Raw genomic sequence first — 15,814 nt, 5'->3', positions numbered from 1 at the left:
TTCGTGTTAAGTGCCTTTCCCAAGGACACAACGTCGGCCCTGCCGCGGCCAGGACTAGAACCCACGACCTTTCTGTCGAGAGTCTGACAGCTTAACCACTAGGCCACTGACGCCACAAAAGACAGTGGATGGTTAATTGTACATGTATATTGTTTAAATTTTGTTGAAAAATTCTCGAGAGGGACTCTCAATAATTTTTCACTCATTCGCCATTACCGGTGAAGGGCTGCAAAATGTGGGCCAATATTCGGCACTTACGGCCTTTGAGCAGGGAGGGATCTTTATCGTGCCACACCTGCTGTACCACGGGGCTTCAATTTTTGTTGTTTCATCCGATGGACCGCCCCATTTAGTCGCTTCTTACAAGCAACTATTCTAACCCGGATCCCCACAGGATTTGACACGCATTAATGTTCTAGAAACCAGACCTTTTCTTTATATTTTCTTCCGAAATTGTTAATCAAGTCAGAAATTATTCACAACTTGTTTATAGAAAACTTGTCTTCAGAGCTCCATGTGTATTTCCACCCAAGTACACAATTCGGACGAAACTTGCGAATTCTAAAGTAGCTGATCATTTTGAGAAACAAGTGTTAGATATTTCTCTGGCTTTAACGTATTCATGTTTTGTGTTTATCCCAGATACTTGACTCCCAGCAGACTTTTTAAAGATTTTTTTTATCTTGTGAATAGTACACATATTATAAGCACTTTATCAGAATAAACTCCTTTCAACGAATTCCAGATGAGGACTGTTTTCTTTTATTTTCAATGACGTAATCAGTTTATATTTAATCGACGGCAAAATAGAAGTGCATGGTGTTAATTGCATGTTTTGCCTGCATATCAACGTCTGCAACAAAGCGCGCCAAATGAAACCGGAAATAAGGATCGCATTTGTCGTATTAAATTCCTAACCTTGACGTTATCGGCATTCCTCTGAACAATTCGCGAGATCGTGCCCAGTGCAGCTGATTTCCATCTAGTAATGCACTCGCTTATCAATTTAAAAAAGCACGTTCTGTCACATATCTAATAAACAAAAATATAAATTTGTTCAGCTTAGGATTTTTCAGTCATCAACTTCATCATGCTTGCTCCATAATCCATAGTATAAGAAAATTCTTCACAAGGTTATCATATACCTGTCAAAACAGAAAATTCTTTAGAATTATACAATCTGTACAGCGAAAAGAAATATGTGTGCGTGCCCACCCACTGCAATTCCATTGGCCAAAAGCAAAAACAGTTCAGACACCCATACTGAATCGATCACTTGTCTTAAAGGGGTTTTCACAGAACAATGTCTAGGTGCAATCGTACATATATACCATTTGAATGTTCTTAATGTAAAACTTATACGGTACCAATTTTGATGCACCAGATGCGCATTTCGACAAATAATGTCTCTTCAGTGATGCTCAACCTGATAAATAAATCAGATACTACCATAAAGTCTACTACAAGTACTTAAAATTCTTAGTCTAAATGTGAAAATCTGAATATGGAATCCACGTCTTCATTTTCATCCAGTGTACGCAGCTAAAAGATGAAGATAACGAGCCCCTATACCTCGATCAGGTAAACGGAGTAATCCGTAGTCAAAATCAATGTGCCAAGAACGGCCTTAACAATCGGTATAAAACATGTCAGACAGCATTTGACCCAATGATAGGTTGTATTGGCAAACTAGATCATTATAACGACCATACAATTTGCAAAATGCTGACTTTAAAGAAGACTTGAAACCCCTTTAACAGCAAATTTTTTGTCAGTAGATATCTCTCGTTTTGAGAAGATACCACGTAGTCATTTTTTTCGAAGTACATGGAGTTTGATTCGACACATTGTGGGACAAATGTGCAGCCCTTCATCGTCTCCATATGAGTGAAATAGTCTCATATGAGATGTTTTAAAAACGTAACCAATCCACTAAAGAACACAAATGTAAAGTTAATGGGGTGGGGGGGGGGGGTGCCCGAGATAACACTATTCCTATAATAGTTGATGAGGTTGTTTAAAACTGTCAAGATATACAACACATACACTAAATAGCCCAAAATCAAAAACAAAAAAATTAAATAAAAAATTCCAACCTACCGACCCTATTTTTTCCAGCAGGTTACCGTAAACACACATATTTTGGCCTATTCATTGTGTAAAGAATGGAAATTGAACAACTTTGAATTATTCAAATCGATATAAATGGTTGTTGTTAAATGATGATGAAAATGAAACAGATCATATTGACATGATTGCTAAATGATTGGAAGCCGATCATTCTGCGCTTGAAAATTTTTGGAAGAGTTATCCGCCTACAATTCTCTGCTGCAAGGATACACGTCATGTCCCTGAGGTTAAAGATGATTGTCTCTAGGTATCTATAGCTGTGGTGATAATTCAACTGTCCGCAACGTTAGCCGTGGTAATAATTCAACTGTCCGCAACGTTAGCCGTGGTAATGATTCAACTGTCCGCAACGTTAGCCGTGGTAATAATTCAACTGTCCGCAACGTTAGCCGTGGTAATAATTCAACTGTCCGCAACGTTAGCCGTGGTAATAATTCAACTGTCCGCAACGTTAGCCGTGGTAATGATTCAACTGTCCGCAACGTTAGCCGTGGTAATAATTCAACTGTCCGCAACGTTAGCCGTGGTAATAATTCAACTGTCCGCAACGTTAGCCGTGGTAATAATTCAACTGTCCGCAACGTTAGCCGTGGTAATGATTCAACTGTCCGCAACGTTAGCCGTGGTAATAATTCAACTGTCCGCAACGTTAGCCGTGGTAATAATTCAACTGTCCGCAACGTTAGCCGTGGTAATAATTCAACTGTCCGCAACGTTAGCCGTGGTAATGATTCAACTGTCCGCAACGTTAGCCGTGGTAATAATTCAACTGTCCGCAACGTTAGCCGTGGTAATGATTCAACTGTCCGCAACGTTAGCCGTGGTAATAATTCAACTGTCCGCAACGTTAGCCGTGGTAATAATTCAACTGTCCGCAACGTTAGCCGTGGTAATGATTCAACTGTCCGCAACGTTAGCCGTGGTAATAATTCAACTGTCCGCAACGTTAGCCGTGGTAATGATTCAACTGTCCGCAACGTTAGCCGTGGTAATAATTCAACTGTCCGCAACGTTAGCCGTGGTAATAATTCAACTGTCCGCAACGTTAGCCGTGGTAATGATTCAACTGTCCGCAACGTTAGCCGTGGTAATAATTCAACTGTCCGCAACATTAGCCGTGGTAATAATTTAACTCAGCAACATTAGCCGTGGTGACAATTCAACTATCCGCAACCTTAGCCGTGGTAATAATTCAACTGTCTGCAACGTTAGCCGTGGTAATAATTCAACTGTCCGCAACGTTAGCCGTGGTAATAATTCAACTGTCCGCAACGTTAGCCGTGGTAATGATTCAACTGTCCGCAACGTTAGCCGTGGTAATAATTAAACTGTCCGCAACGTTAGCCGTGGTAATGATTCAACTGTCCGCAACGTTAGCCGTGGTAATAATTCAACTGTCCGCAACGTTAGCCGTGGTAATAATTCAACTGTCTGCAACGTTAGCCGTGGTAATGATTCAACTGTCCGCAACGTTAGCCGTGGTAATAATTCAACTGTCCGCAACATTAGCCGTGGTAATAATTTAACTCAGCAACGTTAGCCGTGGTGACAATTCAACTATCCGCAACCTTAGCCGTGGTAATAATTCAACTGTCTGCAACGTTAGCCGTGGTAATAATTCAACTGTCCGCAACGTTAGCCGTGGTAATAATTCAACTGTCCGCAACATTAGCCGTGGTAATGATTTAATTCATCGCCGTACATGGTATACTAAAAAATCAAGGTCGGTGCAGACAATGGTCAAGGCCATCCATCAAAATCAGATTTGCCACAATCGAACGTTACCAGACTTAATTAAGGGCAAAGATTTTCACAAACACAATTTGTTTAGCTTTTAGTATGAATAGGATATAATTTGAGTTGAGGAAATAAATGTCTATGAAGGAGATACAAACAAGTATGAATATTTAGTCATTATAAGATATGTAAAATAGAAGTGGGTTGATATTTTGCATTAGCTGTCGGAACTTTGTCAATCCAGAATTTAGATTACGCCATAAGTTGCAACACTTCACATGCATTGTCCCCGATAGATCCCGAGTATTGCAGACTCTGTATTTCTCGGATATAGTTTGTCAGAATCTTGTCAGCTCTTTCACGGTAAGGGTTCTTTTTATATCTTTAAAAATTGAAGACATTTACATCAATGTGTATTGTTATAATAGCCTTTAAGTTAATATATTACCATGCGTTTATTTATGTATACTACCTTATGATTAGACAGCAAGCATGTATTACAATTTTTGAATGAATATGTAATGATTATATAAACTTTTATATGGAACGAAATTGAAGGAGGGTAGTATATTTAAAGATCCTACACCCAATCGATCTGCTTACAAAGTAAACATGTCTTATGCGCGAACAAGGAAATCTCTGTTACATACAGTGTAATTAACAACGAGATAAATTGCTGTACGCCTGTCCGTGGCTTCCATGCCACCGAGGATTAATTAATTAATGCCCACCAAACACGCAGATCTCCTAATTTGTCACCAAGGATATAAACATCTTTCCGCCTGTTTATGTTGCTTTGAGTTCTTGTTTCGTAATTTGCAAAAATAAAACTCGAATACAGGTGTGTCATTCTGTTTCTCTCTCTCTCTTTCTCTCTATCTGTATCTCTCTCTATCTGTATCTCTCTCTCTCTCTCTCTATCTGTATCTCTATCTATCTGTACATGTATATCTCTAACTCTTTATCTATCTGTATATCTATATCCTCTCTCTCTATCTGTATCTCTCTCTATCTGTATCTCTATCTATCTGTACATGTATATCTCTAACTCTTTATCTATCTGTATATCTATCTCTCATCTCTCTATCTGTATCTCTCTCTATCTGTATCTCTCTACTGTGTTATATATATATATATATATATATATATATATATATATATATATATATATATATATATAATGGTATAAGTGGAACAATTTAATTTTTTGTGTGTGTTACGTTTGAATTGTCGTCAATGTTTATTGATGTAGCCTATTTCATTCTTTGATATTTATAATTATGGAGGGGACTGTAAAAACTCGTGCTACATGCAAAGCAAGGTATAAATCGTCAAATTTTTTTTATTTTCAATGCATGACTAAATGTATGTCAAATAAACCGCTTAAAATCCACGTATATCTGCTAATATCACGCTATAATAATTCTGGAAACTGTGTCACCCGCTTTCTGTAACATCAACCTCTGAACCTAGGCTAGAGAATCTTTCTACAACTTTTTGCAGCAGAAATGAACAGGGGGAGTACAGGTACATCCCCTTACACATCCAACGCGCCCCGCCCTTAAACTTGTACCGTACCATCAGATTTCACATAAACCCACAAGAGATTGACTTTTTCTCAGTTTTAAGGTGAGCCAAATTCCTTATTGTGAAATGCAATGTATTCATAGGTATTACAACCGCGTGGGTTTATCAAGAGAAATTAACGCTAAAACTTTGTCTTTTTTTTTCGTTTTCATTAACATATATTCAAAAAAGTATGATACAATATACCTCTTTGTAATTATTACAAAGTTCTACATGCAGCACCCGGCTGTTGTTACTGTTGTCAACATTCGGAGCAAACATTGTAATTACCGATTCTAACTAGACTTAGTCAACCTTCCAAGTTGTATATATTAAATTTCCCTTTTCTTCCCCTTCTTTTTTAAATATTTTGATAAGATCGCAACTTTCACTTTCCCGCTTTATACACCACCAGTAACACTCTCGGTGAGATCTTATCAGTCCGATTTTACGGCACGGGTTCTAAAAGCATGAATTGGCGTTATCCGTCTTTATCAGAAGCCGGAGGTCGTCTTAACATATATTTGTAAGCATGTGACATTCCATTCGTTCAAGTTTTTCGCACATTCATCAAAAATATTTTCATAATGTATTGTTGGAAAGTTTTTATTTAAAGTATTTGCACTCTCACAAATGATAAACACATTGGATATCTGCGCAATAACAAAACGAAGGGGAGAATCTGTTGCTTTCGATTAAATTTTAATCACCCTGCTCCATGTAATCAGGATTCTCAATTAAGAGAATGAAGTTTAAATACTAGGGGCTGTAGCGTTTCATCAGTTGACTGTGTATTGTAACTGTCGGCATTTACCACGGTTCAAAATGTGTGTCTTACACTTTTCAAAGAAATTTAAACATTTAGGGCATACACGCATGATATGGAATTGCAGCTTACATGGCCACCAATTTTCTTATTACTCTACAAATTTTGCATCATTCTTATATAAGTATTCACACTTACTTCCTACTTCCGAATCCTATTGGTGCAATATATGTTTCATGTGAATCAAAAACTTAATAAATATAGTTTAAACCAAAGTATGTCCGATTAGTCATTTAAAAAAAAAATCTAAAGAAAATCTCACAGATATATAGTCATAGGCCCCGTGTATGGTGAGACCACACTTTCGAACGGCAACCCAGGCATAGTTAAGACAATCGATAAGAAATGCAACATTAATTAATGCGCTGGGATCTAAATCGTTTACACCGCATGTGGGTCTATATTACATGTACCAAGCACTGACTAATAGAAAATCGTGGAGTTGACTATCAATGGGGTTACTCAAGTGCGAGATCTACAACTACCGTGTGGTACACTGGAAGCATGAATAAAAATGTCGATATTTGATCGATTTATAGGCATGCGCAGTTCAACTCATTTTCACTTTCTGGAGACACCACATACGTAACACGTATTCTGTTTGAATATATTTTCAACGTCATATTGATACATAATTATTTTCTCTTCAATTTCCAAAAATGGCATTTATATAGGAGGTTGTAGCAGGTTATAATTAGATATGTTGTAATCGGGACATTGTAGTGCACAAAAAATATACACAATCGATTTTCATCATTTAATTGTGAATTTCACATAGCAAAATCAGAGGAATTGATAGTAGTCCGAAATGATTGTAACATTAACATTTTACTAGTATATACCAACATCCCATCTCGTACAGTTCTAAACTAGAACAATGTGGACGAACGACGTATGAATTGATCCCCGAGTGTCGCTTTGCTCCGTGAGCAACACACACATACACACAAGCATCTTTGAGCAAACCTTCGCACTCGAAGATTGGTCTTATTCATTTTTAAATTCAATTTTTTTTTGTAATGCCCCAACATCTTTTACTGTGTCTGTGAAATAACGAGCATGTTGTATTGTTGTTTTTATTGCTTTTAATTTGTATATTATTGAAAATTAAATGCACGCATGTGACTGTAAGTTCAAGGGGAGGCTTGACGGGCGCAGAAAATCTAAATCCCTAAAATGGTTGAATGTAGCTCTACCTAAATATCACTCCCATCAGTTTGAATGTACACAGATTAGTTATACAAGATAACTTGCCGGTATATATCTTACAAATATATAGCGTGTACTTGAAATCGCGGCATAACATAGCCTAGTATTTATTTGTATATCAAAGTGTTTATAACATAAGGTGAAGGTCAAGTATTGAAAAGATGGGGAGAGATTATCGGATGGAGATACTTAACACAAGGGGTGGAGATCTCGAGGAGGTGTAAGCTGAGAATAACGGAAGTATTGTGTTTTAAATAAATGAAGAAGAAATAAAGCACAATGTAGTATCGAGCAATAAATTACTAGTATATAGCGTAATATTTATTTATATCTTCATACTTTAGGAATTATATTTTGTATTTTGATCTATGTAAATCAATAATAGAATCTGAAAGATATATATATATATATATATATATATATATATATATATATATATATATTAAATCTATAGTTTTAAAAAAAACATTTAGCTTCCAGTCGGTTTTGGTTCTTAAATTATGCCATTGCGATGATTCTCATTCTGTTTGTACAATGTAGATGTGGAGAGCTAGCTTGGGAAAGAGGTTATTTGACTGTACGTCACCTGAACCCAATCACTGGCGTTCATTGAAATCTAGGTCTACATCTTATAATTTGTCTGAAAGTGTCAGTCTTGTCAAACAGCTTCCTAGCACTCTGTATTATAATAGCCCAGCTGTTAACCCGTTTTTAAATGGAATAAAGCAAAATAAAGAACTGGTTGACTATTAAACCCCGAACCAGAAATATGATATACGATAACTTGTATATTTTCATGTATTCATACTCAATTAAAAATGCAATACATACTAAAAAGATATGCGTATTTCACTATTGTTGAAAGTAGGCCATTTTCTGGAGAAACGATCTGTATAAGAAGCAGTTTTTATGCTATTTCAAAGAGAGTTTCAGGATGTCTTAACAGTCGTATTGATGGCGGGGTGTCGTGGGGGTGTTCCTCGTTGACGATATGGTTTAGCAAGTATGAACGTTAGGGAACATCAAACATGTTCTAATCTGCTTTTTCATTCTTTGTAGATGAATGACAAATAAACACAGGATTTAATTATGAGGTGGAAGAAAGATGTGGGATGACGTCAAACACAGTTGCCGAATTCAGGTCGAAAAATATAGGTCATATTTGTTTCAATGGTCTATATATGGCTGTCCGAGAGAGGTCTCTGTTTGTAACTAGGTAAGTTAACAATTTAGCAATCTGCATAATAATTATCTGCGCTTTTTACTACGGTGAAGAACTTTAATTGAGTTTTCAATAGCGCTAAGACGCCTATTCATTGGTCCAGTTTTGTAAATATCACCCATTCAAACATTTGTACCAAGCCGTAATAGTCCAATTTCACAAACAACAGTGCACCTTCAATATTATGTTAAGAATTATTTGAAGTCTGGTCCACAAAAAACGAATCTTTGCATTAAAAATACATAAAAAATAATAAGTTCGGATTGTCTCTCAAATTGCTGGCCACGAACTAGGACCCGTCATTGTAGATAGATAATTATGAAATTCCCATATTTGTCCCGAGAGTTGCTCGGGCCAGTTTATGTCAAACTGACATTAACAGCGCTTCTCAGCCTGCCAGTTGCAAAACAAAGCGCGTTAATTTGTAAATGATTCATCGATTCCTCGATTAGAAACTTAAAGCTTGATGACATAATATTCTACACAATGCCGACTTTCCCAATCGACGTTAAGAGGGGAATTCTCAGAGGTATGTAAACTGTGAATAAGATCTGTCTTTTAGAAGTTACGGTAGGCTTACTTTTATGCTACGGAATACAGACATTTCGTTATGTTGAATATACTTTGAATTTTCAGGTTTATCGTTAACGTGCACGTAATGAAGGGCGCAATTATTTATTACGGAGGGTAGTATTTATTACATTTCATTACAATAGTTATAAACCGCAGTTGGTGAAACACTATATATCAAGTTTGACCCGGCCTTGGAGTCGGATCCGCTCTCCGGAGGATCACGAAGTTTATAATTTCGGTATAGGCCTTCCTGCTCTACATCGCCATGCATGTGGTTTATCTTAAAGGTTGTGCGGTCGTAGAGAAGCAAAATTTAAAAATTGGTCAATGTTTTGCAGTTTTTGCTACGCCTTTAAGGCCCCAAGGGACCTCCGTGGCCGAGTGGTTAGAGCATCGCGCTCAAAAGCACACGGTCTCTCACCTCTGGTCGGCGCGGGTTCGAATCTCGCTCGCGCCGGTAAGTGCGAAAGTTTCCCAGTTTACTTGCGGAGGGTCGGTGGTCTCTTCCCAGGAACATTGTATCTGAGTTCTCTCTTCCACAAATAAAACACAGGGCGCAACCAGATAACTGTAAAATTGTTGATTATGGCGGAAAACAGCAAGACAATCAATCAATCTAAGTCCCCACTGGTGCAGGCATCCTGAAAGCAGGTTATGTCCTCTTTGTCCCAAATATGTTTCATACTAAATTTGAATAGAATTGGAGTGGTAGTTACATGAATCGAGAAAAAGTTTAAAATGTCCAAATGTTAAGGCACGGTGGACGATAAAGGAAGCTGACCAACTGCAATTTGGATAACTCGATACACTAGTGTCACAAGTGATCCGCACCCAGTGGTCGAAATCAAGATAGCCTTCGACAAGTACAGTCCATATCAAACCCAAGTATCTATTTAAAGCCTGACAAGCATAATTATAGCAACGTTATCTACTAAGTAAACATACATGTAGTTATGATTAAATTACAATTTAAAGGCATAGGGTCTAAGATATTGGTAAAATTTTGCATGTTTCAAAAAGGTGGCAAAATTAAAGATCGTAACTAGAAAATCACAAAAGGTTCTATAGAATGTTTACAAACACATTGGATATGATAGTAATTACAAAATAATTCCCAGTTCTCATTTGCCTAAACTGGTACCTTTTTGACTTCACATCTCGTATGTTTGTGTGTAGCCACCAATCAGTGGGGTACCAGTTATATATATTGTCCTCTAGACAAACATTTTATAAAGGGCTAAAACGTCAAAATGACTTCAATTTCAAAGCGCTACAGCTACATATAACTCATAATTAATACTACAAATTTGTTTTTTGGAGTTCTTCTTACAAAATATTGTGATGTCATTTTTGAGATAAAAGATAGACCCTATGCCTTTAAGCCAATGGCAAATTGTTTACAATATGTAGTAGTTATCTAAGATTAAGATACATGCAACATTTTGAAAATACCTGGCATGTATGGAAAACACTTTTTGACAACATAAAAAAAAAATCATAATTTTGCTATTTTAAGCATTGTTTTTTCCCTACAATTGAAGCTACTTTTACTTATTTTTTCAATTTTGTTATTATTTTTTTCTTCTACATGCAAGCACTTACATGTACCAACAAAAGTATGAAAGTGTGAGAAAGTGGTTAGAAAAAGTACATATGTTCGTTTGTCTTACGTCAATATTTGTGGGGGGGGGGGGGGGATATTATTAAGAAAATATGTGCAAAATTAAAACATTGCAGCAGTATTTTAAAAGATGGCGAGTATTACATGTAACACTACCCATCATAAATAAACACATACGCATTTTACACATTTTGGCATGAAATATATTTAATATAATAAAAAGGAGCTGAATTCACGGTGTATAACTTTCAATTTATAATAGTAAAATAATTAGTTAAGCGTACAACTTCAATATGTTTGAAACAAATAATGGACATTCAATATTTTTGTCATAGTCTGTTAAAGTGTGATATTGATTTATTTCAGGTGAAAAATCAAAGGGTCTTAGAAAAGTACACATCAAGTACACAATAATAGGTATTAGCAATTAGTTTGAAACGGTTTCAAGTTAAGGTTTGCATAATGTCTCGTTTTAGTGAATTTAAAAAATTCAGAAAATCAAGTATTTTAATGGACCCCCCCCCCCCCCACATCGGATATAAAAAGTTTAAAGCCTAGCGTCATCTACTTATATGTAGGAGTAATTATTTCGCATCGAATGATCTGTATCTATGATGTAACCCATTATTTTGATGTGCAAGTAACTTATTTTGGTGAGTGTATACTTATTCATGATGAGCAGTGTACATATAATTAAAAATGACTGAAGAAAGCACATGCTAATTTATGCTAGAATAAATTGTCAATGGTACATGTAACAAAAGAAACAACAGCAGAATAATGTGTTGTTTAACGTCCCGCTCGAGAAGTTTTCACTCATATGGAGACGTCACCATTGCCGGTGAAAGGCTGCAAAATTTAAGCCTATGCTCGGCGCTTACGGCCTCTTTGCAGGGGTAGAGATCTTTCACCTCACACCTGCGGTGACACTGGGTCTCGGTTTTTGCGGTCTCATCCGAAGGACCGCCCCATTTAATAGCCTTTTACGACAAGCGAGGGGTACTGAGGTCCAATTCTATCTCGGATCCCCACGGGGCTAAAGTATAGGACTATATAAGCATAAGCACTGAAGCATTATATATATAGGCATAACAGAACATAGATGCGTATAGCTTTGCTCACAACAATCACATTCCCAGAATACATAGCACAAATGTGAACTGATTAAAAGCCAATAGTTATTTAAAATAGGCGGTGAGGTTAGGTACACAATAGTGGAATTAGTTTATGTCATAGCTTTTAGTTCTAACGCAAGGATTGTCAGCTACATTTCGTTTAAAATCAGCATTTCACAAATTCTATGGTCGTTATAACAATCTAATTTGCCAATACAACCTATCATTGGGTCAAATGCTCCCTGACTTGTTTCATACCGATTGTTATGCCGTTCTTGGCACACTGATTTTAACTACGGATAACTCCGTTTACCTTATCAAGGTATAGGACTCGTGGCGGATGTAACCGATCGACAGGAGATGCTTACTCCTCCTAGGCACTTGATCCCACCTCTGGTATATCCAGGGGTCCGTATTTGCCCAACCCTATTTTGTATTGTTATTGGAGTTACGAGATTGATCACTGTTCCTTATCTCCACCTTTCATTTTTATAGCTTGGCTTTAGTTTTAACAAGATTATGTAAATATAACGATTCAAGTGCAATTGCTCTCATATGTCTTAATCTTAAGCTAGGCATGTTGAAGTGACTTAAAATGTTGTTCCAATGAATTAGCATGATCATCACGTTCAAAGTGTAGCGCACAATCCTGGATTTCTTCCTCAGGTTTCCGTATTTCTACCTCACTTCAATAAGTGCCATGATAGAGGAGAATAATTAAGAGTATGATAAATCGTCAATATACCAGGCTGTTTAGATTTAGTTGCTATGACGCTTTACAACAAATGTTTGACCTGTGCTTTTTAAATCTTAGCTGGTAATAAATGATCACACCTAGCAATTTAACACTGTCCCCTGGTTCGATTTGATTTCCATCTATATTAAAAGCAAAACTAATGTAGACTCTTCTTGGTTTATAGATGTTTAATCACCGGTTGTCATTTCACAATGAATTATACATGTTTATATATCAAGGAAGTTGGCTGCTGAGCTTTTAACCACAACTGCGCAGGATGCTACAACTAAGTATTTAGTGGTTCAATACTGATCCTATTGGTGCAAACATATTACACATCTATTACTGAACCCTATCCAGTTGAACATTTTTGTGTGAATTCAAATTTTAAAGGGTTTGGCGGGGACCATATTTTGTGGCGGAAAGATTGAGTAATTTAAAAATTCTAAATCTGCATGATATTACAGTTTCTGTACCATCCAATATATCTTCTATTTTTATACTCTATACGTGTATTTCATTTTTATAATTCATGATACAAGTAGTTGAGACTTGGAACTAGTTGAAATGTTGTAATTTATTAAATTTAGTTGATATATTTTTTTCAAACAGAACATCGATTCTTAAAAAAGTATAAATTAATTTACTCGAAATTTTGTATACAAATTCAGTATTTTCGCTAATAATTTAAAAATCTGATCTCCAATCCCCACTATTTTTTTTAGTTCCATGTTAAATTTTACGACAATACCTTGAAAATTATGTGAAATTTTAGAAATTGACTCCTAATATGTCCTTTTAAACTCTCATTTTTGGTATTATGATTTTTTTTCGCATATCAACTGCAAGAAGGTCATTATTCATTTCCATTACTTGTATTAAACTTTTTTTTTTATCAGTATTGTTATGTATCTATATTATGTAATGGTTGATTGTGTTGCTTATGCTGTGTTGACACCAACAGAAAAATTAAGTTTAATTCAATAAATATTGATTCAATTTTAAGTGCAAAAGCGTCATATTTAGAACACAAGCATAATGATTGCGACCCCAGTTTTTCTTTAAAATTTTCTAATTCTCCTTGAATGTAAAAATCAAAAATACCCTTCCCAAAAATAATTGACATTACTCCAAATCTCAGGTGCGAACTTCTTTAAGTAATTGAAATACCCTAACGACGGTGCAAAAACAATATATGCCTGCGTTTGTGGGAAATTCAAAACGAGACATTCTAATAGTATTTAATGCTTCGTTTAATGCAGTTAAGAAAATTAATGACGCAGGGAATATAATCCTGGAATTAATAAATGCGGCATGTCATTGACATGTGTAATCGAACGATTGACTCCATCAAACTGCTGATTTCGTTACGTCATCGCACGATCGACCAATGAACATCGCTGTCTGTTTTGTACATTGCAGTGCGCATGGGAGTATGGAAGTCCGTTCCTGAGTACCAATTCGTAACTACCGGAGATAAGGCGTTCTTGATTGACATAATCATTTCTGTTGTCAGGACTATTTAGATAAATATCCATCATAATTAAGTGAACCATCAGAGGCGATACATATTCAAAGCTTAACTTTAAGTCATTTCCCAAATCTAGAAACGATTGGTATACACTCCTTTATTGCAGCCACATGTGGCATTGACAAATCATTCATTTTTATGCATGCACTATAAAAGGAAAAATAAGAGGATCACGGGAGATTACACACGGCTTAGCCTTGAATAAGATAGGATACACTACTACTTAGCTTTGATTTGAACATATTCTTTTTGTGTATTTAAGGAATGAATTTAATTGGGGGCATATTGTACGATATAACCTGGTTTGGGTCAGTTTACGCTTTATAATCCGCAAAGTTAGTCATAAAAGTTTCCAAAACTCGCTTATTATTGTCCTTTCAGATCTAGTTTGTCCACTTAAGAGTACACGTACGTGTTCATGTTTCATGAAACGTATACCGACGTGAAGTGTTGCAATTCATACCCTAAATTTTTTTTTTCAAAAATAAAATTTATTTGTTTATATTTTTAAATTCTGTCGGAATTCCCAGCCGTTAAAATAAACGTGCTATATTTATCAAGATTAATACGCACACTGTTCACATCTGCATCTGATGCTATAACTATCATTTATGGAAAGCAAATCTTTGGGAATGGATGTATATATTGTGAGATGAATACTCCTATAGGAAAAGACTCTAACTTAACTCAGTGGGATGTGAAATGACGTCATATTATTTGATCACGTGGTCATATCAATTTCACATCGCAAGGTTGTTACAGAAATAAAATACGATTTCTTGGATATATAAATACCGAGTACCCAAATGAGAATTGATACATTTTTTTCAATAATATATTTGTATATCGAAAGGAAACAGTTATTAATGAGAATCGAATATTTCTATATTTGGGACTTGAAGACCCAAAGTTAATTTCATTTATCACGAACTTTAATGTTGAAATTTTAATATTGATACGAATTTAATTTTAATCGGGGTCAGCATATCATAAAGAGAGGAAATTAAAGAAAGATGATATTTTCGGCAATTGAGTTTCCAATTGCGATCACTTCACTAAAAACTTTGTATTTACTACAGTGTAGTTTGATGGTACACATCTGAAGAATACGTCGTGCTCGAAATTTGTAAGCAGCATGTGTTCTAACCTATCGGTGCTCTATTTGAACTCAGTTTTCCATACAATGTACCATTGGATCTTTGATTAACGGGGCAAAAATCATTTCTATTCATTTTAAATTAAATTTAAAGTTGGTCAGTTGACACATTAGCAAAGCTTATTTGCATAAAGGATATTTTGATTTGTCTATGCTCTTGTGGTTTTGTACATATATGCACAATTGAAAATCATTTAATCTCTAATATCTCATACAGTCAATCATTTCGTTTTCTCTAGATATATATATTCTTACGTTTCGTTTTGTAAATATTTTCTGGATAAACTCTCATTTTTACAGTTGTGAAGAAAAAAGTGTAGTTTTATAACCAGTAATCATTTTCTCTTAATCTCTTGGAAAGGAAAAAAAGTAAAGGGATAATATATTATCTA

The 15,814-nt window shown here is 35.7% G+C and overlaps 1 protein-coding gene across 1 annotated transcript in view; it reads left to right on the top strand.

The window, feature by feature from the left end:
• Window positions 1-4,127: 4,127 nt before the first annotated feature.
• The window catches only part of LOC125665596 (uncharacterized), a 31,492-nt gene continuing 19,805 nt past the window's right edge, over window positions 4,128-15,814 (top strand). Inside the window, exons 1-2 of the mRNA XM_048898311.2 lie at window positions 4,128-4,230; window positions 8,528-8,684. The gene's annotated coding sequence lies outside the window, so the exon portion shown is untranslated. The remainder of the gene's footprint in view (window positions 4,231-8,527; window positions 8,685-15,814) is intronic.

Source organism: Ostrea edulis, chromosome 10 (genome assembly GCF_947568905.1).
Source record: "Ostrea edulis chromosome 10, xbOstEdul1.1, whole genome shotgun sequence".
Classification (NCBI taxonomy): Eukaryota; Metazoa; Mollusca; class Bivalvia; order Ostreida; family Ostreidae; genus Ostrea; species Ostrea edulis.
This window is presented reverse-complemented; position numbering and strand designations above follow the sequence as displayed.